The 25,543-nt window shown below is 44.0% G+C and overlaps 1 long non-coding RNA gene across 1 annotated transcript; it reads right to left on the reverse strand.

Moving 5' to 3' along the window:
- Positions 1-1,558: 1,558 nt before the first annotated feature.
- LOC147107145 (uncharacterized) lies at positions 1,559-24,244 on the reverse strand. Its single transcript, XR_015081040.1, has 2 exons — positions 24,072-24,244; positions 1,559-2,981 (listed from the first exon to the last, which is right to left on the reverse strand). It is a non-coding gene; the product is annotated as an uncharacterized LOC147107145 (long non-coding RNA).
- Positions 24,245-25,543: the final 1,299 nt, after the last annotated feature.

Below are 25,543 nucleotides of genomic sequence, written 5' to 3' on the forward strand. Positions count from 1 at the left end.
AATTAAGCTGTTTCTTGAATTGTAACCTTTGACCTTCAGCCATCGTTCCCGTCAAGATCAAAGAGATTGGATTCTTCTGTTCTGGTGGGGGTGGGGAGCCAGGGGAAGATGGTTTAATAGTGATGTTGGCTGCTACAGATCCTTAGCGCATATTGTGATCACAAGAGAATATATTTATATCGTGGAGAGACTAGAGAAGCTGGGATTGTTCGCCTTAGAGCAGAGCAGGTTAAGGGGAGATTTAATAGAGGTGTTCAAAATTATGAAGGGTTTTCATAAGAGTAAATAAGGAGAAACTGTTTCCAGTGGCAGGAGGGTCAGTAACCAGAGGACACAGATTTAAGATAAATGGTAAAACAACCAGAGGGGAGAGAGATTTTTTTTAAACGCAGTGAGTTGTTAGGATCTGGAATGTACTGCCTGAAAGGGTGGCAGAAGCAGATTCAATAGTAACTTTCAAAGGGGAATTGAAGAAAGATTTGCGGGGTTATGGGGAAAGAACAGGGGAGTGGGACTAATTGGAGAGCTCTTTCAAAGGGCCAGCACAGGCACGATGGGCCTCTGTGTTGTATTGATTCTATAAAATATATGTGACATCTAGCAGTACAAGGTAATAAGGCATTAACCTTTATTATATTCTGAATTGGGTCTGATCAGTCCACAGAAACGACAGTACTGACTGGCAAATGAATCAATCCATTTCATTTTTCGGGTTTCTCAGGATATGGCCATCTCCAGTGATGAGATAGCTCGTCCATTGGGTTTATGGGTGTAGGTGGAGATGGCACCAACTGGCAGTGAGGGAGTAGACATTTTAAAAGTGGAGACTGCAATAGGATTTAAATGACATCTAAATTCTTTGCTTTAGGGTGAAAAAAAAATTAGGACAAGGAAAATTCTGTCACGCTAAAAATCAACTGACCCGTATGCAGAAAAGCTATTCTCCCGTTGACCCTGATTATCAGACTACAAGTTTGTATCACAGGTGATTATGGATGCTCCAACAATACAGTTTAATTTTCCAACTCACTGAGACAGCAACACTGTGGCTGAAAGGGTAGCCAAGCCCTCATACTTCATGTTGGCATAAATAAGGATGGTACAACATGGAAAATACTGCATTTGTCTCCTCCACCGCCTCCAAAACTAAAGGCCTAAGATTACAAACTGAGGGTAACATCAAGCTGATTCGTGGAAATGTGCCAGACAAGTGCACAGATATCTTCTGTTGTAAGGCCGAACATGTTTCATTATTAATTTGCATAAAACAGCTTTAACATGACAACAAAACGTTGCAAAGTTTTACTCCTAATGGTATCAAGAAGCGCTCTTCGGAATCACTTGCATAGAAAACAGTTTTGCAACGATATTTAAAATGCTTAAGGTACACTGATAAGTCTCACTCAATGGTGCTTCTTATAACCCCCTCTCTTTAGTGCCACTGAGGCTTTTAAGAAATGGCAACTGCACGATGTCATCAATGGCATTGACAGAGGTTCACATTCTAGCACTGGCAGTGAAAAGCTTAACAGTAAACAACAGAGAATAATCCGTGTGTAAATTATCGTGATGCATTCTCAACAAAAATTGAGTACACTTTATTTGCCAAGACAAACATATTTACCACAGTGATCACAAAATATTATCAGTGCATGCAATGCCAAACCAAGATACAGGATGGAATCTTTAATATATTATTTCAGGCATTTTTTGTAGTTCCTTGTCCCCTAGTATACGAGTGAGAAAAGTGCACACTGCATAGGATTCATTTCACATGACATACTTCTGTACATATTTAAAAATACCTTTCAAGCAGTGTGGGCACATTTAGTCCCATTTTTAAAAAGCTGCTACAATGTTTAATGGGGAAATCATTACTCGCGATGATCTCCACAAATGTGCTAAAGGTTGCAGCAGGACCAGGGGTAGCTTTACAGGAGTAGAGGCACTTTGAAAATATAACAAGAGCTTTTTAACGCAAGGGCACAAGATATAAAATCTTAAAAATACTGCCTCAAAACGACATCACGTGTGATACACCTATCATGCAATTATGGTCGTTTTTTTCCCCTCTACGAGATCAGGAACAGTCTGTCACACTAAGTCAAAACAAATTATTTGGCTTTGCAATATAAAAATGGTACACTGTGGTACGGGCCTCGAATTTAGAACATTTGAAAGGAGCAAAAGCTCGACTCCCGCTACTCGGCCAAAAACTTCATCAGTTGGAGCTGGGAGCAGTGGGGGCGGGGGTAACAGTGCAAAACTTTGAGTTTGTATATTTATTGAGTGTAACCTTCAAAAAGGTTGAGTGGTTTTCGCCCAGGAGTAAGTCATTCCAACTCCTTTTAATTGCTTTAAGTAGCAACAATGCATATCCAGAACATCCATCTTTGGTGCTGGAAAAGGTTTGGTCCCGACCTGAATATAAACCGACATTAGACCACGATTTTAAAAATATAAGCGTTAAACACCATTAACACAAATCCAAATATTACTCCAAAAATGGCTCCTCCAATTTGAGAGTGATATAGCATGCAATTTATTATCTGGAAGACGCCAATAACTGCACCTAGGACAATCCCTGGCATCAGGTTTCTCCATCTTGAGGTCTCTTCTGAAAAGCCTTCTGCAATGCACGCTTCCTCTTTGACTCTCTGTCTCATTAAATGCTTACCTATTGAATAGCAGTATCTCACTGGACAAGAGCAGAGCTTTCTGGATGCTTTTAAGATTAGACTGCAGAGTTTTCGACCCAGAAAACTGAAGATGAAACTGACGGGAACAGATGGGATGAAGAATCCAGCCCACCAACACACCCACCAGCCATACCAAAAACCCAGCCAGTGGCCACACTTTTCTTCCACAGAGACTCTGTCTTCATCTATGGGCACTGGAGATGTCTGCTGACCAGGGATCTTCAAGGAAATGGCCTCAGTGTTTGTGTTCATTATCTCCTCGCACTGCATTTAAGGCTTCATCTGTAGAAAATGAAAAACAAAAAACAAAAAATCAGCAAACCTTTCTGCTAGATGCTGAGGAGTCACCCTATATCCCTTCAGCTTTCCTACAAACGGATGCAGGAGACTGGTGCTAACTAGGAGGCAAAGCTACCGAGAAACTATTTAACTTTGTATGGAGTACCAATACTTAGCATCCCAGAGAGGTTGGACACAGGCTGAATTTGCGGAAGAGAGTCCCAAACTTCTACCACCCTTTGTGTGTAGAAGTGTTTCCTAATTTCACTCCTGAAAGGTCTGGCTCTAATTTTTAGACTATGCCCCCTAGTCCTAGACTCCCCAACCAGCGGAAATAGTTTCTCTCTATCTACCTTCTCTGTTCCCCTTAATATCTTGAAAACTTCAATCAAATCACCCCTTAATCTTCTAAATTCCAGGGAATACAACCCTAGTTTGTGTAATCTCTCCTTGTAATTTAACCTTTATAATTCTGGTATCATTCTAGTAAATCTACACTGCAGTCCCTCCAAGGTCAATATATCCTTCCTAAGGTATGGTGCCCAGAACTGAACAGTTCTCCAGGTGTGGTCTACCCAGGGCTTTGTATAGCTGTAACATGACTTCTACCCCCTTGTATTCTAGTCCTCTCGATATAATGGCCAACATTCCATTAGCCTTTTTGATTAAAATGTCATGGACAGGTACAGAAAATAATGATCTATGTACATGGACCCCCAAGTCTCTTTGGACCTCCACTGTTTCTAGCTTTTCACCATTTAGAAAGTACTCTGATCTATCCTTTTTTGGTCCAAAGTGGATGACCTCACACTTGCCTACATTGAAATCCATTTGCCACAGTTTTGCCCATTCACTTAATGTATTATTTTTGTAATTTTATGCTTGCATCTACATTGCCGCCTAGCTTTGTATCATCGGCAAACTTGGATATGTGGCTTTTCTATTCCATCATCTAAGTCATTAATAAATACAGTGAATAGTTGAGGGACGCCACTAATCACATCCAGCCTTTTTGAGTACCTGCCCATTATCCCTACTCTGTCTCCCGCCGCTCAGCCAATCTCCTAACCAGGTTAATAATTTGCCCTCAATTCCATGAGCTTCAACTTTAGCTAACAGTCTCTTATGAGGGAACTTTATTGAATGCCTTCTGGAAGCCCATTTAAATAACATCCATAGATATTCCCCTGTCCACGAGTTTAGTCACCTCGTCAAAAAATTCAATCAGGTTTGTCAGGCATGACCTGCCTTTTACAAATCCATGCTGGCTCTCTGATCAGCTGAAAATTTTCCAGGGGTTCAGTCACCCTATCCTTAATTATAGATGCTAGTAATTTCCCAACAACAGATGCTAGACTAACTGGTCTATAGTTCCCTGGTTTTCCTCTCTCACCTTTCTTAAATAGCGGATTGACATGTGCAATTTTCCAATCTAAAGGAACAGCTCCGGAATCGAGAGAACTTTGGAAAATTATAGTTAAGTCTTGTACAATGTTATCACCTATTTCCTTTAAAACCCTGTCACTCTTTATGGCCATTATTTTCTTCATTACTATTAATTTGCTTATGTTAATTATGGTGCGTCCCCGTCCCTGATTCAAATTTAGTTTCCTTGGGGTGTCCGGCACGCTATCATCTTCCACTACTGTACAGAAGAGTGGCTGTGGAGACTAGGGTCAACAGGCCAGGGGGTGGGGAAAGGGACCTGTATCCTGATAGTGAAAGGAAAACAAACAAACACCTTTCAGATTGGCAACTAGTATGGTAGGGTAACCATATGTCCCCGTTTTCCAGGGACAGCCTGTGTCCCTGGGCAAACAATATCCCGGAAAAGTCCCCGGTTCACGAACCTCGTCCCCGAATACCCTGGCTGCCATTTTATTTGAATAAGCTCCATTCATCCTAATTGCAGCTTGCGTAAATCAGCGCCCGCACTCAGGACCCACTGTTGATTGGCAGATTCTCTGCCCATTGGCAGCGACGGACCAATAAAAGGGCGGATCACCGTTTGTTGTCTGCTGAATGGCTTCGGTTTGCACCAATGAAAGGACAGAGTGGTGGGGGGGGGGGACAAGTGCTGGCCACTGGGGTGGCTGTTTGCACGCAGGAGGAGTGCTGGCGGTGTTGTCCGTGTCAGCCGGAGCCTGGGGACAGGTAACACATTTCATTGGCTGGTGATGTGAGAACGCAATCTGATTGGTCGATGCGGGTTCGCCCCAGGGCCGCACTGGGCAGGCATTCCCATTTTCCGCAGGGGTTGAATATAAAGCGCGGCAAAAATAACGGGGAAATTAGCCAACTGATGCCGCAAACCTGCCACTGCCTCAAAGGACCGAAGCACAAGCACCAGCCATCGAATTAAAGTCTTGGCCTTGATCCTGGGAAGTGGCAGGACCACCCGACTCCCTGTGGCTGGAACCGAGTGGACAAGTCCACGGACCGCGAGCCCGAGGACGGTTGCTGCCACACACGAGGCTGTAATTTGGCTCTTTCCTGGACCGAGCCATAATGCCGAGTCTCAGGCGGCTTCTGGTGAAGAGCCGTTTCGCATGAGTGAGCCGGACAGATCGAGAGGCACTGTCATGCTGCGGGCCGCTAACACGGTGCCATCAGGAGCAGCTTTAGAGGTCGGGCTGATCATGGGGCTGAGGGAGAAACAAAGAGACAGCGGGTCGGTCAGTCGGCGCTGGAAGGAGACGGCAAATTGGCCAGTCAGTTTTGGAAAGGTGGGTCAACGCTGGAAATGGACGACGGGTTGGCCAGTCAGTTTTGGAAAGGCGGGTCAGCCAGTCAGCACTGGGAATAGGCGGCCGGTCGGCCGGGAAAGGAAAGCACGGTTCCGCGTTTGATGTGGGACTTTGCCCAGAACTCAATAATGTTCCGGGGGAGTTCCCGCGCACAGGGAGTGGGGAATCCACTCTTTATATTGAAATATATAGAAGTTACAACATGGAAACTGGCCATTTGGCCCAACCAGTCCCTTCCAGCATTTACCCTTCACTGAGCAAACACTGAGATAACCCCCCCCCCCTCCCAGATCTCAAGGTCGTTCACAAGCATAATCAAAAAAATTGACATGAGCCAAAGACGGTGATATTGGGAGGAGTGATGAAAAATTTGGTCAAAGAGGAATTTCATGGAGGGCCATAAAGGAGAGGGAAGGAAATAAATGACTTGGGCAGTGATGTGAAGAAAAAAAAATTCTGAATAAAAAGACTTGCATTTCTATAGCACCTTTCACGCCTACCGGACGTCCCAAAGCACTTTACAGCCAATTAAGTACTTTTTGAAGTGTAGTCAACTGTTGCACCACAGACAGTGGGTATGAAAAACTTGTGTTCCTGAAGAGAGTTATTGTATATTATTTATAAACGGTGTCTGAATGCACTTCAATAGTGCGCTGTTACATCTGCGGTAATTATATGCACATTTGTTTTGTATTTGTATGAGTTTGCACATGTGCAACTGTTAAAATATAGACTGCTAATTTTTTTTTTTTACCTTACTACGCTGTGCAACCAACATTTTTCCGTCCTGGCTACTTTGCTGTCCTCCCACCCTGTGCGTCCCCGGATTCGGTTTAGAAAATATAGTCACCCTATAGTATGGCTACCCTTATGGTTGGTCATTACAAATGTACATCACATAACTTTTGGTAAATGGAATTGCTTGTGCCTATCTAGCTTTGCAGAAAGGAAATGCCAATGGGATAAGTACACAAATGGGTTGCTACAAACTTTGATTGCTGCCCGGGGTGAAGATTTCATATGGGGATTAGTTTTGGACAGTTCTAGCAAAAAGCTGAAACATAGAAGATAGGAGCAGGAGTAGGCCATTCGGCCCCTCGAGCCTGCTCCGCCATTCAATGAGATCATGGCTGATCATCCAAATTCAGTACCCTGTCCCTGCCTTCTCCCCATATCCCTTGATCCCTTTAGCCTTAAGAAATATATCCAACTCCTTCTTGAATACAGGAAACTTTCTGGTATCCGGCACTGACGGGACCGAGCTGGTGCCGTACCATCAAAGCTGCCGTACAAACCAGCGCTAATGTTAAAACATACGGAGCTTTTCAGCTCCGTGTGAATCAACAAATCCTGTTGCTTAGCAACAGCTTCAAAACAGTCGGCCGCAGCTTAAAAGCGTCTCTGTAGCTAAGCAACAGCTTCAGCTAGACCTTGCAGAGCCTGACTGGGGAAAAAAAAAGCAACGAGAAGTAAAAAAACTTATAGGAAACGGCTCCTGAATTTTGCCGGTAGATAGAGCTTTCCGGACATTTAACCTCTGGTTAAACGAAAGTTTCCTGTATATTTAATGAACTGGCCTCCACCGCCCTCTGTGGCAGAGAATTCCACAGGTTCACCACTCTCTAGGTGAAGAAATTCCTCCTCATTTCAGTCCTAAATGGCCTACCCCTTATCCTTAGACTATGACCCCTCCTTCTTAGTTGTAAAATTCTATGATTCTGTCTCTGTGCAGGTAGCTGTGGGCACTGCAGTCTTAACCAAAAACATTCAATCCCCCTCACCCCACATCTGTACTGTATTATTTCACAATATGGGCAACATCTAATCCAGGTGCATAACAACTAACATATCCACAAAAAGGTCAGTGTAGTTAACAGGAGGTTTGGAAGTACTATGCTCAATGTTGGGATGTCTAACTCAGCTACTCACTTGATTTCAACATGCTATTTCTCAAGTCAAAACAGATATTAAACAGAAAGAGAACTTTATAATTGGAAGACTAAACCACTGAAGTTTTTTTTAAAGTTGATTAGTAATACAGTAAAGTTGATTCATAACCATGTTTTTGGGAAACATTTTTGGCTTGTCTAACTTTATTGCTGGAACTGACATTTGGGTAGGCACTGTAGCTGCCTGGGTCAAGGGTACAGGGTCTTAATCCTTTCAATACCCCTCTTTGAGAGTTTGTGTCAACTTAGCTTAGTTGCTAGCACCCTCATTGAGTCAGAAGATTGTGGATACAAGACCTGCTTGAGCACGTAATCTAGGTTCCAGTGCAGTACTGAGGGGATGCTGCATTGTCAGAGGTGGCATCTTCCAGATGAGATGCTGTCTTTTTCTTTATCTGCTCTCGGCGGGCAATGCTGGCAGGGCCTTATTTATTGTCCAACCCTAGTAGATCTGAGCGTTGGTTGTACCGATTTGCTTTATGATTGAATGGCGTGCTAGGCAACTTTAGAGAGCGTGAAGGGTCAACATGTAGGCCAGAGATTAGTTAACCAGTTGGGCTAACTTTCATGGTCATTTTTCCTGATGCTAACCCACAAATTGTCACATTTAATTCAATTTTGCAACTTGCTATGGTGGCATGTGAACTCATGTCCTCAGTGTTGCTAGTCCAGTACCATACCATTGGGATTTCAGTTACGCGGAGAGATTAGAGCAGCCCGGATTGTTCTCCTTAGAGCAGAGAAGGTTAAGGGGAGATTTAATAGAGGTGTTCAAAATGATAAGAGTGGATAGTGAGAAACTGTTTCAACTGGCCGGGGGATATTGATTTAAAGTAATTGGCAAAAAAGCCAGGCAAAAGATGAGAATTTTACTTTTTAAACTCGACGAGTGATGATCTGTAATGCGCTGTGTGAAAGGGTGGTGGAAACAGATTCAACAGTAACTTTCAAAAATGAACTGGATATATACTTGAAGAAGAAACATTTGCATGGTTATGGGGACAGAGTAGGGATGTAGAACTAATTGGATAGCTTTTTCAAAGAGCTGGCACAGACACAATGGGTTGAATGGCTTCTTTCTGTGCTGTATAATTCTATGATATGCACGCTACTGTACCTGAAATCAATGTGACTAGATATGTGTATCTTTAAGTAACTGGGAGAAAAATGAAAGCCTTTTCCCTCAATTAATTATAAAGAAAAAATCCATTTCCCCACACCCCCAAAAGAACATTTTTTTTTTTTTTTTTTTACAGAAATTACCAAATCCTCTTTCTAAAGTAAAGAAACCTGCCTGAACTATAGGTTAAAAATACCATTACCATGCAAACATTTACGTGGGCTTTCCAGATGGCATCCTACATGTTCAATTTTTCTCCACCCCCCTTGAAAGCAGTGACTCTTGCTGGGATATGATTCCACAGGTGCCGACAGCCTTGATACCTTGCCCAAGTGTCTATTCTTTATGTGTCAGCCTAGTAAGCGTTAGCAGGCCAAAAGGGCATCACAGCCGAGCTTGACCTTAGCCAGAGTCCACACGACAACTTTCAATCACCGAGTAGGGACATGAGTGGGACGGTGCAGATTCCCCCCCCCCTTTCCATGCAAACTGTAAATCAGTGGGGCTTGGTCATGAGAGAGCGCTCACCTGATCCACTACTGTTATTATCTACAGTAAAGCTGAAATATAAACAAACAAGAAGTCAGATCAGTTGGAATCCAAAGCACACGCCCCTTTCATCAGTGCGAGTGGGGCTTTAACCCCATTAAGTTTCCTAGCTCCAAAATGTTCTTGTGCACAGTGTTGTGACATCATGATGTAAACTAATGTTTAACGTCTTCCCACAAAATGTTGCAATCTTGCCACCCACCTCACCCCGCCCAAATTGTTTCACTCGAAAGGAGTCCTTAGATCACAAGGAACACAAATATAAATGAATCCACTGCTGTCTTTTTCTGCTGGGGCTCGAGCTGCCAGCTCTCACTACTATCCACAGGGCTAGGGCATCACTTTAGCATTTGCTAAGCTTCTTAATTCAACTAGCTCAGACTATGTTGGGTTCTTATAGAATGCATTTAAACTACAACTGTAGTGTCACCGCAAAGCAGTTTTGCCGTGTACCGCTCAACACTACACTTAGAAGGACCGATTTAACAAGTCAGCACTCCTGACAGAAAGCCTCAGCTGCCAGAACAAGTCAGAAATTTAGGCAAATGCTGCCCAAAATATTTAATTGACTGATGTAGCATGTCAGAATTTCTGGTATGTGCTGTTGGGGTTAGGAGCAAAGCTCAAATCTGGAGTCCGATCCTGAACTGACCGTGGAGCAAAGCAAGTCTCCCCCACCCCTTTGCTCTGGAGTCAGGTCAGAGCTCAACTCCAGGAACCCCTTTGCAAAGACTTGAAACTTACGAGTGTAAATGCACCCAAGTCATCTCTTCTGAACCATAGCTAACTTGGAAAAAAGTTCAACTCGTACAAAACCCTAGCATCGTGTCCTGCACCCTCATTACCCCTATCCTTACAGAACTACACTGAACCCAATATGTTGAATTTAAAATCCCCATCTTGCCACAGCCTCACTCTATGCTAGTTCTGCAAGCTTCTGCAGCCTTACAGCCCCTCTCCCCTGTCATTTGATTCTGACCTATTCTGTTTCTCCCACCTCCTCCAATAAATAGCCCTGGGCCATGTTTCTACATTAAAGTCATTATATAAATGCTTTCATGCGTGTTGGTAGGGCCAAGACAGAATTCCCGCATCGTTTGCAGGGAACAATACTGAAAGAGGTTGAGAGAAAAAGATTTTAGTGTTATTGTGCACAGATCACTAAAGGTTCATGGCCAATGTAGAGAAACTGTAATTAAAGCTAATATGGTATTGGGTTGCATTAATAGAACCATTCAGTATAAATCAAAGGACATCATCTTGGCAAAATACAGATCGCTGGTTAGACTGCATCGACAGTATTGTGCCCAATTTTGGTCCCCTCACATGGTGGGCGATATAGTGGCCAGAGGTGAGCTACAAGAATGATTCCTAGCTTAAAGAACCTCAGCTACTCAGATAGGCTGAAGGACCTTGGTCTAGTTACTATTTAGACTTAGAGGTGACCGGATAGAAGTTGCTAAAATAATTAAAGGGCTGGATAGTGTCCCTATTGATAGATTACTCCAGTTTAAGAGATTGGGAAGGACCAGGGGACACGAGTTTAAACTATAGAAAAGAGTAGGAGTGGACTGGATGTTCATCAGTTCCTGACTGGGGCAGAGATTGCATCATATGGAAGGTTAAGTGTCCTACATTACAACAGTGACTGCACTTCAAAAAAGTACTTCATTGGCTGTAAAGCGCTTTGGGACGCCCGGTGGTCGTGAAAGACACGATAGAAATGCAAGTCTTTCTTTTATAGGCAACACTTTGTCCACAAGATTTCCTGGACTGGTTTTGATCGCCTGAGGGGTATTTTTTTCCCCTTATTTCTACAGCAATGCAAAATTCCTACTACCCTGCTCTTCTCTCCCTCTTTCGCTACCCCCGAGAGCCCTGTATTCTTCCCTAGTTCAAATATTTATCCAATTTCCACTTCAGTGTCGGCTGTGGCTCAGTCGGTAGCACTCTGTCTTGCCTCCGAATCAGAAGGTTGTGGGTTCAAGTCCCACTCCAGACACTTGCGCACAAAAATCTAGGCCGACACTCCCAGTGCAGTGCTGAGGGAGTGCTGCACGGTCGGAGGTGCCGTCTTTCGGATGAGACATTAAACCGAGGCCCCGCCTGCTCTCTCAGGTGGATGTAAAAGGTCCCATGGCGCTATTTCGAAGAAGAGCAGGGGAGTTCTCCCCGGTGTCCTGGCCAATATTTATCCCTCGATCAACAACACTAAAGAAAAAATGTTCTGGTCATTATCACATTTCTGTTTGTGGGATCTTGCTGTGCAAAATTTCACTGCCACGTTTCCTACATTTCAACAGTGACTACACATCAAAAAAAAAAGAACATAATTGGCTGTAAAGTGCTTTCAGACATCGAGGTTATGAAAGGTGCTATATAAATGCAAGTTAGTTCTTTCTCTTCTGTTAAAAGATGCCATGAGGTCCCTCAGCCTCTCCCTACAGCGAAGCATTCCGTGCTCTAACTCTCAGGCCTCCTGATGGAGGCGGAGACACACAGCCCCTCGGGTTATAGAATTATGGAATGGTTACAGCACAGGAGGAGGCCATTCGGCCCACACTGGCTCTCTGCAAGAGCGCTTTCGCTCGTCCCACTCTCCTGCCCTTTCCCCGGAGCCCTGCAGATTTCCCCCCCCCTTTCAGGTATTTATCCAATTCCCTTTTGAAAGCCACGATTGAATCTGCCTCCACCTCCCTTTCAGGCAGTGCACCCCAGATCATAACCACTCGCTGCGTAAAAAAGGTTTTCCCTTCTGTTGCCTTTGGTTCTTCTGCCAATCACCTTAAATCTGTGCCCTCTGGTTCTCGACCCTTCCACCAATGGGAACAGTTTCTCTATCTACTCTGTCTAGACCCCTCATGATTTTGAACACCTCTATCAAATTTCTTCTCAACCTTCTTTGCTCCAAGGAGAACAACCCCTGCTTCTCCAGTCTATCCACGTAACTGAAGTACCACATCCCTGGAAGCATTCTTGTAAATTTTTTCTGCATCTTCTCTAAGGCTTTCACATCCTCCCTAAAGTGCAGTGCCCAGAATTGGACACAATGCTCCAGTTGAGGCTGAACTAGTGTTTTATAAAGGTTCATCAGAACTTCCTTGCTTTTGTACTCTATGACTATTTATGAAGCCCAGGATCCCGTATGCTTTTTTAACCACTTTCTCAAACTGCCCTGCCACCTTCAACGATTTGTGCACATATACCCCCAGGGGTCTCTGTTCATGCACCCCCTTTAGAATTGTACCCTTTAGTTTATATTGCCTCTCCTTGTTCTTCCCACCAAAATGTATCACTTTGCACTTTTCTACATTAAATTTAATCTGCCACGTGTCCGCCCATTCCACCAGCCTGTCTATGTCTTCCTGAAGTCTCTCACTATCTTCCTTACTGTTCACTATACTTCCAAGTTTTGTATCATCTGCAAATGTTGAAAGTGTGCCCTGTACACCCACATCCAAGTCATTAATATATATCAAGAAAAGTAGTGGGCCTAGAACCGACCTCTGTGGAACACCACTGTACGCCTTCCTCCAGTCCGAAAAACAACCGTTCACCACTACTCGGTTTCCTGTCACTTAGCCAATTTCATATCCACGCTGCCACTGTCCTATTTATTCCGTGGGCTTCAACTTTGCTGGTAAGCCTATTATGTGGCACTTTATCAAATGCCTTTTGGAAGTCCATGTACACCACGTCAACCGCATTGCCCTCATCAACCCTCTGTTACCTCATCAGCTACCTTGGCCGCCATCACCTCCTGACAAACATGGATTTCCAAAAGTGCGACTAGCTGAAGTGCTCTTGCAGAGTGGGAACGGGCAGAACGGGCCGATTGGCCTCCTTCTGTACTCTAACCATTCGATGATTAGGGGCTCCCGTCGCCCGCTCAACGGACGAACATCTGGGGAGTCTGAGGTTCCGCTGCCCGCTCAATGAACAAACATCCAGGGACACAGCTCCCCCCGATATTAATTGGACAGAAGAGGTAGGTAAAGGAGATAAGGGAATGGAGTTCCTACAATGTGTACAGGACTCCTTTCTAACCCAATACGTAAAAAGAACAAGGGAGGATTCGATATTGGATCTAGCAATGGGGAATGAACCGGACCAGATAAGAGAAGTAAAGGTAGGGGAACATATAGGCAATAGTGACCATAATATAATGCGCTTTAAGATGATAATTGAGAAGGACATAAGTATGACGAAAACCAGGTTAATAGATTGGCGAAAAGCTGATTTTGAGGGGCTGAGAATAGAACTTGGGAAACAAAAATGGGCAACAATATTGGCAAAAACGACGTAGAACAGCAATGGAAAACATTTAAAACGGTGTTCAACAGAGTGCAGGAAAAATATATCCCGCTAAAAGGAAAGAACTAAACTAAACAATAATGAGACTCCATGGATGAATAAAGCCATAAGGGAACAATTGAGGGTAAGAAAAAGGCATATATTAAGTACACAGACAGCAGGGGAGCACATGATAAGGAATAATACGAAAAGATTAGGAGAGAAGTCAAAAAAACAATTAGGGAGGCAAAAAGGAACTATGAAATTAAATTATCAAGGAACATAAAACAAAATTTTAAAAAAGGGAGAGAGAAAACAGGGAACTACAGACCGGTTAGCCTAACATCAGTAGTAGGGAAAATGCTAGAGTCTATTATAAAGGATGTGATAACAGGACACTTAGAAAATATCAACGGGATTAGACAGCCAACATGGATTTATGAAAGGAAAATCGTGTTTGACAAACCTACTGGAGTTTTTTGAGGATGTAACTAGTAGAATAGGTAAGGGAGAACCAGTGGATGTGGTATATCTGGATTTTCAGAAGGCCTTTGATAAAGTCCCACATAAGAGGCTAGTGTGCAAAATTAAAGCACATGGGATTGGGAGTAATATACTGGCATGGATTGAAAATTGGTTGACAGGAAACAGAGAGTAGGAATAAATGGGTCTTTTTCAGGGTGGCAGGCGGTGACTAGTGGGGTACCGCAGGGATCAGTGCTTGGGCCCCAGCTATTCACAGTATATATCAATGATTTGGATGAGGGAACCAAATGTAATATTTCCAAGTTTGCTGACGACACGAAACTAGGTGGGATTGTAAGTTGTGAGGAGGATGCAAAGAGGCTTCAAGGCGATTTAGACAAGTTGAGTGAGTGGGCAAATACATGGCAGATGCAGTATAACGTGGATAAATGTGAAGTTATCCACTTCGGTAGGAAAAACAGGAAGGCAGAGTATTATTTAAATGGTGATAGATTGGGAAATGCTGATGTACAAAGGGACCTGGGTGTCCTTGTACACCAGTCACTGAAAGCAAACATGCAGGTGCAGCAAGCAGTTAGGAAGGCAAATGGTATGTTGGCCTTCATTGCAAGAGGATTAGAGTACAGAAGCAAGGATGTCTTACTACAGTTATACAGGACCTTGGTGAGACCACACCTGGAGTAATGTGTGCAGTTTTGGTCTCTTTACCTAAGAAAGGATATACTTGCCATAGAGGGAGTGCAGCGAAAGTTCACCAGACTGATTCCTGGGATGGCAGGACTGTCGTATGAGGAGAGATTGGGTCGACTAGGCCTGTATTCATGAGAGTTTAGAAGAATGAGAGGGGATCTCATTGAAACGTATAAAATTCTGACAGGGCTAGACAGACTGGATACAGGGAGGATGTTTCCTCTGGCTGTGGGTGTCTAGAACGAGGGGTCAGTCTCAGGATACGGGGTAGAACATTTAGGACTGAGATGGAGACACATTTCTTCACTCAGAGGGTGGTGAACCTGTGGAATTCTCTACCACAGAAGGCTGTGGAGGCAATGTCACTGAATATATTTAAGAAGGAGATAGATAGATTTCTAGACACAAAAGGCATCAAGGGGTAAGGGGAGAGAACAGGAATATGGTATTGAGATAGAGGATCAGCCATGATCATATTGAATGGCGGAGCAGGCTCAAAAGGGCCGAATGGCCCACTCCTGCTATTTTTTTTCTCTAAAATAGTAAAATATTTTATAGGCACATCAATAAAAAAAGGAAGGTTGGGATGGGAATAGGGCCATTAAACAATAGTCAGGACGATACCACAGGTAACGATAGAGAGATGGCAGAAATATTAAATAATTATTTTGCTAGATAGAAGAGGTGGACATGCCATTGGATGATGAGATTAGTAATGAGCTAAGTGCATTTAAAATAAAAAAGGGGATATATTAAATAAATTAATCAAACTCAGAGGATAAAACCCCTGGTCTGGATGGATTGCATCTGCACATTTTAGAAAAAATCTAGGGGATAGCAGAGGCATTACTACACAATTCACAATTCAAATCGCTTTATTGGCATGATAAGTTACATCTTATGTTGCCAAAGCACATATTTAATAATTCGTTAGAAAAAGGTATAGTGCCAGAGGACTGGCGGATAGCTAACGTAATACTGATATTTAAGAAGGGGGATAGAACATGTCCAGGGAATTATAGACCAGTCAGCTTAACATTGGTAGTAGGAAAAATAAAAAGGAGAAAATAGAGGAACATCTAGAAACCAAAAACATAGTAAGAAATAGTCAACATGGATTTCAAAAGGGAAAGTCTTGCTTGACCAACTATTCTGCCCTTGCAGCACGTTCCTATGCAGAGCTAGACAGGTAGCCAACAACTTGATATCTTCCCATAAAAATCACAAGGCTTGACTTTTCTTGTAAACTTTACTGAAAGATTCTTATTGTGAAACTGAAATACAATACAGAAATGGAAGCACACATTAGTATACAAGCACATAACTGATCTGCATACACAAATTTAGGTACGCCTGAGCAACACAGTACATTTGGCATGTAACTCACCAAAACACGTGGAAACACAGCTTACTGTGAATATACAGTTAGCAAACTGGAAGGCATTCTCTTTAAATTAGCCCTGTACATAGTGCATCAAAATACAGCTACAAGTTAACCAGCTAGACAGAGAGTGAGCACTTCACGGCTAGCTGTGTAAGTTTGCTTACAGAGAAAAGTTACAAACTACACATTTTCTGCAAAATATAGTGTACACTAATCATCTATAACATTCTCAAGTACTTACAGACAAATAGTGTCCAAGGCTGGAGCGTGACAAGAAAATAACTTCCCAGACCATGTGTGGCTGCAGGTCTGTGATATACAGTAGTTTACTTTACTGCACTTTATTGCGCTTTACTGCACTTGCTAGGTACCAAATATCCACTAGGTGGCGGCACACAATGGGAATCGACCCAAATTACTCAAACCCCTGAATTAACTGGAAAACTAACATAAATTCCTAAAGGAAGGCAGCACAGCGGTGTTACATTTGCGACCTTCCAATCCGCTGGGACCATTCTCCCCGCTTGGTACAATTCCATTGTACCACTACAGATACAAAATAAAACCTAAAGAAAACGTCCTTTGGCTGCAAACATACTCAGAATCCTTTCTCTAGGTTTCTTCAGAAAGGAGGACTACGATCTCTGAGACTGGCCTCAGAAACACTGACAGTACCCTCCTTGACAATCTTCACCTCCACCTTGCGGACCCTCTTGTCCCTGCTTGGCAGAGTTTTGACAACCAGTCCCACACCTAAAGAAAGGCAGCACACCAACCTTATTGAATTTTTTGAAGAGGTAACTGAGAGAGTAGACAAGGGTAATGCAGTAGATGTAATTTATCTGGATTTTCAAAAGGCCTTCAATAAGGTACCCCATAATAGACTGATGAACAAGGTCAGACAATGCAGGGTCAGGGGACAAGTAGTACAATGGATTGCTGGCTGGCTTCATGACAGAAAGCAGAGAGTAGGTGTGGTAAACCACTGTTTGTATTCCTGTTTGTCCTGTTTGTATTCCACTGTGTACATGCCTGGACATGCCTCGGCTGACTCCTCCCACAGGTCCTAGTATAAAGGTGACTGCTCCCCAGCCCTTTGTATCCTGGACCGGTCGACCACTCGAGGCAGACCTCCATTCTTTTGTTAATAAAAGCCTTTGGTTACTCTTCTAACTCTCAGTCTTTTATGAGTAATTGATAGCGCATCAGTAGGTAGCTATTCACAGTGGCAGAAGGTGGGTGATGGTGTTCCACAAGGATTCCACAGTGCTGGGACCACTTCTGTTCACAATTTACATTAACGATTACTTCGGAATCAAAAACACAATTTCTAAATTTGCGGATGACACCAAATTTGGGGGGGGGGGGGCGGGGGAGATAGTCATTACTGAGGAGGAGGACTGCAACAAATTACAGGACATTAATAAACAGAATGGGCATATAATTGGCAAATGAAGTTCAACACAGATAAATATGAGGTATTACATTTTAGTAGGAAGAATAGGGAGGTTACTTATCAATAGCAAAATACTGCAGATGCTGGAAATCAGAAATAACAACAGAAAATGCTGGAAAAACTCAGCAGGCCAGGCAACATCCGTGGAGAGAAATTAGAGTCGACGTTTCAGGTCTAACCCTTTTTCAAAACTGGAAAGGAAATGAAATAGATCGAAAGGCAGGGCTGCGATAGAACAAAAGAAGTAAAGAGACATTAAGAGGGTGTTATTTGGTCTGGCAGGAGTTTACATCGGATATACGGCATCGAAACAGGCCATTCGGCCCAACCAGTCCTTGCCGGCGTTTATGCTCCAAACGAGCCTTCTCCGGTCTTTCTTTCCTCATCTAAATCACTTGGAGGGTGCGAGACTATGTGGGGTAGAGGAACAAAGGGATCTCGGAGTACAAATACACAAATCACTAAAAGTTGCAACGCAGGTTAGCAAGTCCATAAAAAAAGCAAACCAAGCACTAGGGTTTATTTCTGGAGGTATAGAATTGAAAAGTAGGGAAGTTATGGAACCTTGGTTAGACCACACTTGGAGTACTGCGTACAGTTCTGGTGGCCATATTATAAAAAGGATATAGAGGCACTGGAGAGGGTGCGGAGAAGATTTACAAGGATGATACCAGAAATGCGAGGGTATACATATCAGGAAAGGATGAACAGGCTGGGTCTCTTTTCTCTTGGGGAAAAAAAGGTAAAGAGTGACCTAATAGAGTTCTTTAAAATTTTGATGAGTGTATACAGAGAATATTTCCACTTGTGGGGAAGAGCAAAACTGGAGGCCATCAATATAAGATAGTCAACAAGAAATCAAATAGGGAATTCAGAAGAAACTTCTTTACCCAGAGTGTGGTGAGAATGTGGAACTCGCTACCACAGGGAGTGGTTGAGGTGAATAGCATAGATGCATTTAAGGGGAGGCTGTTGTGCATGTACCTTTAAGAGAATAACTGGTCTCAGACTGCAGTACCGGCAGTGACCACCCCTGTATAAAAGGCGCTAGTGAGCCTCTGTTGTTTTAGTTTCACTATTGACTTCCATCAGTAAAGACTTATTTTGTTCCACTCCTGCTGTCCGTGTCTCAATCATTCACGGACGTAATACTGGCGACGAGCAGATACGAACCTATCTACAGTCTGCACCACCTCCTGGGATCCATTCCTACAGCGAAGTGAGCAGAGGTCGAGGCCAGAAAGAAAAGAAAGTAAGAGGCAGTAGAAACGGGCGTTGACCGTGGGCATCCGCCCTGTGTTGCAGAGTTGAAGATTGCTGGAGAAGCTGTCGGATGCGGGGCCTGGTTCCTGTCGACGGTGCTTCAGCTAATCGGGCTGGTGGCAGGTAGTGCACTGATCCTTCCTGGGCTGCGGCGGTCGCGAACTCGAGCGGGTGGTTTGCAACGGGGCCGAGCAGCGTTGTCGGGAAGAGAGAGAGTGGAGCACACAGGGCGCGGCCGGTGCTACGAAGCCGGGCTGCGTATAGACCCGCGAAGAGGGAGGCAAGAGTCCCACAGGGTTGTTCCACGACGGGAAAATAATTTTTAAAAAATATTAAACGCGCAAGAAACCGTGGAAAGCAGCGCTAACAACAGCGGGGAAGAAGGCGCCATTTTAGATTTGCAAGATGCCGAAGACTGGCTGTATCACTGCTTTTGATAATACAATAGAGGACTGGACCACGTATGTGGAAAAAGTCGAGGTATATTTCGAGGCAAACGAAATAGCGGAGGAGAAAAAGGCATCGATATTGTTAAACTTAATGGGCGGTAGAACGTACGGCCTATTGCGGGACCTGATTACTCCAGCCAAACCGAAGGCGAAGAGTTTTAACGAAATTGTTGCTGTCCTACAGGAACACCTAAACCCTGCACCGCTGTTGATAGCAGAAAGACTTAAATTTCACAGGAGAACTCAGCACAAAGATGAGAGAAATGCTGAGTATCTTACGGAACTACGCAAGCTATCAAAGCACTGTCAGTTCGGAGCAGGACTGGCAGATACCCTACGGGACAAATTTGTCTGTGGACTCCTGAGTGAAGGAACACAGAAGAAGTTACTCTCAGAGAAAGAGCTGACGCTAGATAAGGCTTTCAGCGTGGCAGTATCATATGAAGCAGCAGCCAGGGGAGCTGCAGAAATTCAACAAAAACCACAGGAATACGGCACCCACGAAATGACACGGGGATTTGCAAAATGTTATCGCTGCGGCAGAACTAATCATGACCAGAAGTACTGCTGGTCCAAAGACAAAATATGCAGGCAATGCGGGAAGATGGGACACATTGCACGAGTTTGCAGGTCTGGGAAGAAGACCAGCGACAACAAAAAGGCTACTAAGGAACCGTACAAGAAAGTACAAAAGATGACGGACAGTAGTTCCGAAGACCAGATGAGCGATAGTGAATCCGGGAACAGGAGACTAAGCTGTCTCAAACTTCACAATGTAATCGCAAAAGAGGATCACCGAACCATTTGGGTCACCCTCACGATAGCAGGGTCCCAAGTTAAAATGGAATTGGATACAGGATCAGCGCTAACCGTCATGAATCGACGAGACTACGAGCGACTATTTTCACACATACCCTTGAGAGAGACATCCATCGTCTTGACAACGTATAAGGGGCAAAAAGTATACCCCAGAGGAAAAATAAGGGTGCCTGTCGAATACAACGGCAAGAAAATACAGAAATTGTATCTCTACATACTGCCAAATGGTGGACCACCGTTATTGGGATGGGAATGGATCAGGAAGATAAACTTAGATTGGCACTCCATTCATGCAATGACGGTGGACGGTAAAAAAGATGAAGACGTCACTCCTGGACGATTGTCAACAATCATAGCTAACGCCAAAGAGGTATTTCAACAAGAACTGGGCACGCTTAAAGGCGTAACCGCCTCGATAAAAATAGAAGAGAATGCAGTTCCCAAGTTTTTGAAAGCAAGACCAGTACCATATGCAATTCGCCCAGCCATCGAGGCAGAGCTGGAGAATCTGGAGAAGGCGGGCGTGTTGTCTAAGGTCGACTGGAGCGAGTGGGCGACACCCATCGTTCCCGTCATGAAGAAAACGTTAAGCAATAAGTCCGGGGAGCCAAGGAAGATTCGCATCTGTGGGGATTTCAAGGTGACGGTGAACCCAGTCCTTCACACAGTACAATATCCTCTTCCAAGGATAGAAGACATCTTCGCCTCACCGTCTGGAGGGAAGCGTTTTACAAAAATTGACCTAGCACAAGCATATTTGCAGATGGAGGTTGAAGAGTCCTCTAGGAAGTATCTCACGATAAACACTCACAAAGGTCTTTACCAGTATCATCGATTGGTATTCGGAGTAGCATCGGCTCCGGCGATATGGCAAAGAGCGATGGAACAAGTCCTGCAAGGGATTCCGGGGACTCAGTGTTACTTGGACGACATCCTTGTGACAGGTGAAGATGACAGTGAACACCTTAACAACCTAGAACAGGTGCTCACTAGACTACGGGAACATGGGCTGCGAGCCAACCGCCCCAAGTGCGAATTTTTTAAGAAACAGATATCGTATTGTGGCCACGTGATTGATGAAGAGGGGTTACATAAGTCCCCTGACAAAATTGAAGCGGTTGTTAAGGCCCCAGCGCCTGAAAATGTGTCGCAACTGAGGTCATTCCTCGGATTGGTGAATTACTATCATAAGTTTTTGCCGAATTTGTCGACAATTCTGCACCCACTGAACGCCCTGCTACGAACAGGGGTAGCATGGAAATGGAGCGATGATTGTAAGCGTGCTTTTCAGAAGAGTAAGGACTTAATCACTTCAAGGGAAGTATTGGCTCACTACAACCCAGCACTGCCGATCAGACTGGCGTGTGATGCGTCTCCCTACGGCATTGGGGTGGTACTGTCACATAAATTCCTTGATGGTTTAGAGGCCGATAGCTTTTGCGTCACGCTCGTTAACTTCTGCCGAGCGTAACTACGCCCAGATTGACAAGGCCCTCAGCTTAGTGTGGGGGGTGAAGAAGTTCAATCACTACCTGCACGGTCAAAAATTTACTCTACTAACCGATCATCAACCTCGTCTCCATTTTCAACCCTCAGAAGGGCGTACCGATAATGACAGCATAACGGCTGCAGAGATGGTCCCTTTTCCTCGGGGCACACCAATATGACATCGAGTACAAAGGAACTAAACAGCATGGAAATGCTGATGGATTGTCACGCCTACCGTTGCCGACGGTGGAAGAAGACGACCTTGCAGTGGATCCAATGGAGTTATTCCACTCGACCATAGTCGAATGTCTCCCTGTGACGAATGCAAACATAGAAAAGGAAACACGGAATGACCCGACACTATCACGGGTCTATGATTTAACGGTGAAGGGATGGCCAGCACATGGCGAACCACTGCTGCCAGCATTCTCGCCGAGAAGAGAACAGCTGTCAGTGTGCAGAGGAACCTTGATGTGTGGATCCAGAGTAGTAATTCCACCTAAGTTGACGGATAGAGTGCTCTGAGCTTCATGAGGGTCATCTGGGTGGGGTAACAATGAAGAGCTTAGCCAGAGCGTTTGTGTGGTGGCCGGGAATCGATAGAGAAAGCAAAGAGATGACCAAGAGCTGTGCAGGATGCCAGAAGGTCCAAAATGCCCCACCACAAGCTCCTCTGCATCTCCATGGCAAAGGGTGCACCTTGATTTTGCTGGTCCCTTCATGGACTCGATGTTTTTAATTGCGGTGGATGCACAAAGTGGCCAGAGGTAATAAAAATGTCCTCAACCACCACGGAAAAAACTATCGCAGTTTTACGAACCATATTCGCCAGGAATGGGCTGCCTGAACAGATTTGCTCTGACAATGGACCACAGTTTGTGTCTGAAGAGTTCCGGAGGTTCTTAAAGAACAATGGTGTTAAGCATTACACATCTGCCCCATATCATCCAGCCACTAATAGATTGGCCGAGAGGTTTGTCCAAACATTCAAGAAGGCTATCAAGGCAATGTGTAATGAAGATATACCCCTACAACACAAGGTGGACAACTTCTTGTTTGCCTACCGGAATGCGACACATGCGGTTACCAACCAAACTCCAGCCATGATGTTCTTCAATCGAAGACTACGATGCCGCTTGGATTTGGTTAAGCCAAACGTCCGAAGAGATGTGGAGAACAGGCAGTTTCAGAATATGAATGAAAGGCCGACCAGGAGTTTTAAGATAGGTCAACCAGTTTTGGCCCGGGAGTACCGCACTGAGAAATGGCAGCCAGGAACGATTTGTACACGACAAGGACCTCTCATGTATACCGTGGACGTTGGGGAGAACATTGTAAGACGCCATGCTGACCAGATTCTAGAGTCACTGGAAAACGTCAACTCCACACCACGATCTGATACACCTGGTAATGAAATCGATGTTCCAATTGCAGCTACCGCAGAACCGGTAATATTGGAAGTAGATGAACCAAACAACGACATTGATCCCGACTCAACATTGCCAGAAGAACCTGATACCCCAAAGAGGCGTTATCCAGACAGAATCAGGAAGCCTCCTCAAAGACTGAACTTATAATTGCTTAAACTTAACCAATGTATCTAGCAACCGTAATTGTGATTGTAATTAGTTATCATTTAATTGTTAAATGAATGTTATGTACTGTTTATCTAAAAGGGGAGGAATTGTTGTGTATGTACCTTTAAGAGAATAACTGGTCTCAGACTGCAGTACCGGCAGTGACCACCCTTGTATAAAAGGCGCTAGTGAGCCTCTGTTGTTTTAGTTTCACTATTGACTTCCATCAGTAAAGACTTATTTTGTTCCACTCCTGCTGTCCGTGTCTCAATCATTCACGGACGTAATAGAGGCTAGATAAATATATGAGGGAGAAGGGAATAGAGGGTTATGCTGATAGATTTAGATGAGGAAAGAAAGACAGGAGAAGGCTCGTTTGGAGCATAAACGCCGGCAAGGACTGGTTGGGCCGAATGGCCTGCTTCTGTGCCGTATATCCTATGTAAACTTGCGCCAGACCAACTAACATGCGGGGTCTGAGCTCCCACCGCCCGCTCGTCGGACGAACATGCGGGGTCTGAGCTCCCACCGCCCGCTCGTCGGACGAACATGCGGGGTCTGAGCTCCCACCGCCCGCTCGTCGGACCAACATCCGGGGCTGGGGGTCTGAGTTCCCCGCTGCCTGGGCCACCGACACCCGACCGCCGGATTCATGCTCGGGTGTCCACACTCGGCTGCTGGAGGATTAGTCTGAATGTGCTTATTGTTTTTTTTAAATTTCCTTCTGAAAGGGCGCGGCTGATTTCCCCACTGCGATTTTTCCAACCAAAACCCTCCCGCCGGTCAAGCGGTGCCCGCTCGCTCCGCACCGCGCTTCACTCACCTCCGTCTGCTACCGTTTCACCTCATCACCCAGCCGGAGCCGAGCTGCGGCGGCCAACTGCGCCGGCCAACTACGCAGGTGCAGCAGAGACCACGTGTCTGTGGGGAGCTGAGTGTTGCATAAAATATAGACACAGGGCACTCAGAATTAAATCATCATATGGACAGGGCACACAGAATTAAATCATCATATAGACAGGGTATTCAGAATTAAATCATCATATAGACAGGGCACACAGAATTAAATCATCATATGGACAGGGCACACAGAATTAAATCATCATATAGACAGGGTATTCAGAATTAAATCATCACATAGACAGGGCACACAGAATTAAATCATATAGACAGGGCACACAGAATTAAATCATCGTATAGACAGGGTACACAGAATTAAATCATCATATAGACAGGGTATTCAGAATTAAATCATCATATAGACAGGGTATTCAGAATTAAATCATGATACGGACAGGGTATTCAGAATTAAATCATCATATAGACAGGGCACACAGAACAAAATCATCATATAGACAGGGCACACAGAATTAAATCATCATATAGACAGGGCACACAGAATTAAATCATATAGACAGGGCACACAGAATTAAATCATCATATGGACAGGGCACACAGAATTAAATCATCATATAGACAGGGCACACAGAACTAAATCATCATATAGACAGGGCACACAGAATTAAATCATCATATAGACAGGGCACACAGAATTAAATCATCATATAGACAGGGCACACAATTAAATCATCGTATAGACAGGGCACACAGAATTAAATCATATAGACAGGGTATTCAGAATTAAATCATCATATAGACAGGGTATTCAGAATTAAATCATCATATAGACAGGGCACACAGAACTAAATCATCATATGGACAGGGTATTCAGAATTAAATCATCATATAGACAGGGCACGCAGAACTAAATCATCATATGGACAGGGTATTCAGAATTAAATCATCATATAGACAGGGCACACAGAATTAAATCATTGTATAGACAGGGTACACAGAATTAAATCATCATATAGACAGGGTATTCAGAATTAAATCATCATATAGACAGGGTATTCAGAATTAAATCATCATATAGACAGGGTATTCAGAATTAAATCGTCATATAGACAGAGCACACAGAATTAAATCATCATATAGACAGGGCACACAGAATTAAATCATCATATAGACAGGGTATTCAGAATTAAATCATATAGACAGGGTATTCAGAATTAAATCATCATATAGACAGGGTATTCAGAATTAAATCATCATATGGACAGGGCACACAGAACTAAATCATCATATAGACAAGGTATTCAGAATTAAATCATCATATAGACAGGGTATTCAGAATTAAATCATCATATGGACAGGGCACACAGAACTAAATCATCATATAGACAGGGTATTCAGAATTAAATCATATAGACAAGGTATTCAGAATTAAATCAT

This window comes from Somniosus microcephalus, chromosome 15, assembly GCF_052327205.1.
Source record: "Somniosus microcephalus isolate GS21.2 chromosome 15, FLI_Smic_1.0, whole genome shotgun sequence".
In the NCBI taxonomy this organism is placed as follows: domain Eukaryota; kingdom Metazoa; phylum Chordata; class Chondrichthyes; order Squaliformes; family Somniosidae; genus Somniosus; species Somniosus microcephalus.